Consider the following 4624-nt stretch of genomic DNA (forward strand, 5'->3'; position numbering starts at 1 on the left):
GCAATTTCAAAAAAATTTCTAACTAAACCATTCACAACCAATTCCAACTCAAGAAGAGTGTCAAAACCCTGCAACAACTGATAAACTAATTTACATGCCATAGCTAAATAGAAAGTAGAATGATACAAACCCAAAATAGAAAAAGGGAGACATATGTCATTTCAAATAATATACAAACCAAAAGATAAAAGGTTTACTATAATAATAGCCAAAAACTAGGTCCAATGTTCCTTGCTCACTAGCTCGTCTGTGACCCCAACTAAGCATCAACAACCTGTCAATCGCATTTTATACAAACACGAAAGCCACAATTCAGTGGGGAGTAACTTCGAGTCCTCCCAGCCACGAATCGTCAAAATTAATGTGACATGTAATGTAACATGTAAACAATTTGATAACCCATTTACTTATCATGTATTCTAACAAATGACCCCTAAACTGACCAAACTAAACTATCATGTGAATCAGATAACAAATAGTAATCCAAACTTTATCAACTGTAACCGGCTTACATCTCACCTATTACAGTTCATAAAATCACCATACAAGAAAGGGCAATATATCAAAGACAGGCATAAGTTCTTAGTACGGTCAATAGTCACTTTGTAGCTCGAGTCTATACCACGAGGTAGGGAAGGTAATCGAACCGGTATCTTGGCTCAGCGGTTACTATTAAGAAAACATGGCCAAGAGACAACACAACCCTAGCCTAAAATCACAAGCAGACCTAGACATGCGGATACACACCACCGCACCCAAGACTCACAACTTTTTTTTAAAACAAAGTGAAGTGAGTACCCTAAGGACACCACCGAAGGGTTGGCTAGTACTTGAGCTGACCCCATACTATCAAAATTAGTACCTGAGGTCATGCCCCAACTTGGATATAAATCCACTAGTCAGGAACACAAAGGCTATCAAGCAGTGAACATATACTCGTCAGAGACTATAAAGACCTATCTATGATGAAGGCCGAAATACTCACCTAGGACCTAGTCACAGCTAGTCCCAGCTTGAATACTTTAGCCCACACCACACAAGACTCACCACACAAGTCAAGTAAGACACTCACTTAACCTTAAGAGGGCAAAAAGTCCTACTTATCAATATAAATTCTAGCATTCTATCATGTGAAAGGCTTATAATGTCTATTTACAGCATACAATCCCAACAGAATCCTCAATAAGTATTCAATACTAATTTCTAATTCTAACAATAGTAACCATATTAAAGGCTTCAGGGGAAACTAGGGCCATTTCTACAATACAAGTCACTATTAAATTCAATAAGCTATACATGTGAACAAAAGCTTGATAAATGGCCTAAAACAAGAAAAAGGCCGATTATCTAAATCATTCAACCGAATTTTTACCCGCAACCCCAGCCCTGCGACAGTGCGGTCAAATTGCGGTGACCAATCACTCAATTAACTGACATCGCATCAGTCAAAGGGACTAAGGCTCAGTTTTCGGCACAATCAACAAAACCTTACAATTATAGCTATAAAATTCATTTTGAGCCTATTAATTACAATTTCCTTTTGTAAACTACCCTAACATGTGATAACTATTAATATAAGCACAATTTTACCAATAACATAATTTTTGTTACTATCAAAATACTACCCATTTGTTACTTATACTATTCTAACCTTAATTAACCCGAAATGACCAATATTGTACGAAAAACCGCAAAACAAGCACGGACCAACCCGGGCCAACCATGGGCTAGCCGTGGGCTGCCACGGCTGCCGGCCTTCTTTGCCAAATCACCCTATTCCTCTTAATTTTCCGTTTTTTCTTCATTTTTGCTCAGTATAAGACCGTCTAAAAATTAATTAATCGTCCCCAATTCAACTTTGATAATTTAAACTAACAAAAGGCATAATTTAAGCTAACAATTGACATGCATGAAACCATTCTAAACATGTGAAAATTACTACACCAACAAAAATCACCAAACATACAAAAACAACAAAGATTGTGACGATAATTCGTCGAGTAACTCGAAATATGTTACCTTAAGCTAGAAAAAGAGCAATTAACACCTTTAAAACCCAAACCCTAACGACACTAGCCGCTATCCTCTACAATATACGAGTCCCCGAACTCGTCTTCCAATCCTTCACCTAAATAAACAATTAAAACACAATAATAAGCATATAAACCGAAAATTCCGAAATTTGGTCTTAAAATAACTTAATGAAAACTGAAATTAAATTGTACCAAGTTGTAGATCGCGACGAGAGGATTCCGGAATGGTAAATTATGCGAAAAACGGACAAGAAACGAGTGAGTTATGTCGATTTTTGGCTTGATTTTATATAAATGGTGTTTTTTTGGTCTTTGATGTTGATGATGATGATACTAAGAACAAAAATCAGAAAAGAAAGGTAAAGGGGGGAGGGGATGCCGCGTAAGAGGAAAAGAAAGGACGGGATTCGGGTTTGAGTAGGGATTTTTCGAGTCGGTTTTGACTCGTTTCGATAATAATTAAATCCGTAAGTCAAATGCAAATTCCGTCAAGACCAAAGTTTTTAAACACGAGATTACAATAAAATTGAGTATTCATATGACCCATTTCCAATTTCGTTTACCCAACGTTCAAACGAATTGTCATTTTCCCCCCGATACGCCCTTATTTCGAAATAAAAGATTTTACACAGTTTAAACTATTTTTAAACATTTCAAAACTATCAAAATAAATACTTTTCTTCAAAATATAATAAAATTATATTTCTTTGAATTATTTTTACTTTAAATACATTATTGTCAAATTTTACTTGATTAATTAATTATTTTCGAAATATATTAACGGTCCGAAATTTACGGGGCGTTACAAATAAAATAAAGAAAATTACAATAATTACATCGGATTTATGATCTATGTCTAAAATACCTTTAAAACTGATAATTTGAGAAAGAAAGAATAAATAAATGAACGAACAGAAATTAAGGCGATAATACGAATAAAAGTTAAATTAAATACGTAACTAAATTAGGTCAAGGCAAAACGGAGTTCGAGAGAGAGTCAACCTGGAGCAGTAGCGAGAGAGCTGCGCCCTCGGAAGAGGCGCAGCATTCTTGTCGCGTCTGTTCCAAGGTGAGTTCGGTCGTAAGCCGAATCCGCAAATTGTTAGTATTCGCCGGTGATTTTAATGATTGATTACGATATTCGACTCGGATGAAAGTGATTTAATACATTAATTACATGTGAATGAGTCATAAAAACGATAAAACATGGATGAAACGAATGTAAACGAATTAAATACATGAACGAAGGATTGATTAATGACATAGGTGAACTAACTAAGTTAAATATGACGAATTAATGATGGACTAATGATGAATAAACAGATGGAAATATATCAAAGATCGAATTCCAGAGACTCAATATGAATGAGTCGAATCTCTATAACCCAGATTGAATTTAATGACGAAAACCCGCAAATATTGGATTATAAGGGATTTAAATCGGGAATTTAACGATGAACTATATGTTAAATGATGAACAATATATTACATATTGGAATTATTATGCTTAAATCATGTGAAAGAACAATGAACAAACAAAAGAAAATAAAGAACGAACGAATTGACAAAACACGAAGGAAGAAGAAAGTAAGCAGGAACTGCGGCAGCCTCACGAAGAGGCGCAGCAGGTGCTGCGTCCCTTCAAAGAGGCGCAGCAGGTGATGCGTCCTTTCTAGACGGTTGTTCTCTGATAATTCGTAAAAAGGTTTTAAACAAGGTTTTTAGAAATCGGTTTTAATTGTATTTTCGACATAAACCTTACATTAATGATTACAAAAAGTAAATAACAATAAATAAAAGAGAGATTTACACTCTCAGACTTACATGTTTGACGAAACGAGAAGGACTAAGTATACGTTTAGTGATGCTCGACTCGAATGTAGATGAAAGTGCCCTCGTAAGAGGAAAACGATTAAGATTGATTAAGTTGATTGATTGTGGAGTTGGTCAAATTGGTCGGTCATGCAAACGAGGCTGGTGCTCAGAAGGATCCGAGCTTACGTGGTCGAAAGTTCAAGCACGTAGACGCCAAAAAGTAAGAACGTGGTCTAGAATGCAAAGGGAGAAGAGAAGGGCGGACACTCGCGTGAGAAATATGAGGAGCGAAGGCTCCTATTTATACTAATCACGTAAATAACTAGGGTTTTCGGAGAGACTTTGGAAGTGAATCTCGAAAAGATATGAAAAAGATACGAAAAATACGCAGAAAAGGACTTGGGAAGAGGCGCAGCAGTCACTGCGTCTCTTGGAAGAGGCACAGCACCTGCTGCGTCTGTTCCCAAGTGGTTTCCTCCTACGGGAGAAAGATTTCTGTGTTTAATTTATGGAATAACGGATTAATCTTATTTTCCTTAATATTTTGTATGAATATTACGGGAAATTCTTTACCAAAGACTAAAAGATTGCAAAAGATTTATAAAAATATGGAATAGAAATATCCGGAACATTCTAGAACATTCTGACACGGGATTTTAGCGGTTATCAGAAAATGAAGACGGTTTTAGGCCTGAACTCCAAATGTACTCTAATTATTGTCAAAACGACCGTATCGGCGCGTAGATGACATTTAAGAGGTAGACATCAGTGTTTGA

The 4624-nt window shown here is 36.1% G+C and overlaps 1 long non-coding RNA gene across 1 annotated transcript; it reads right to left on the reverse strand.

Moving 5' to 3' along the window:
• Positions 1-208: 208 nt before the first annotated feature.
• Positions 209-2361, reverse strand: LOC141594305 (uncharacterized). The gene is made up of 3 exons (XR_012522110.1): positions 2226-2361; positions 2020-2128; positions 209-274 (listed from the first exon to the last, which is right to left on the reverse strand). It is a non-coding gene; the product is annotated as an uncharacterized LOC141594305 (long non-coding RNA).
• Positions 2362-4624: the final 2263 nt, after the last annotated feature.

This window comes from Silene latifolia, chromosome 8 (assembly GCF_048544455.1).
Source record: "Silene latifolia isolate original U9 population chromosome 8, ASM4854445v1, whole genome shotgun sequence".
Classification (NCBI taxonomy): Eukaryota; Viridiplantae; Streptophyta; class Magnoliopsida; order Caryophyllales; family Caryophyllaceae; genus Silene; species Silene latifolia.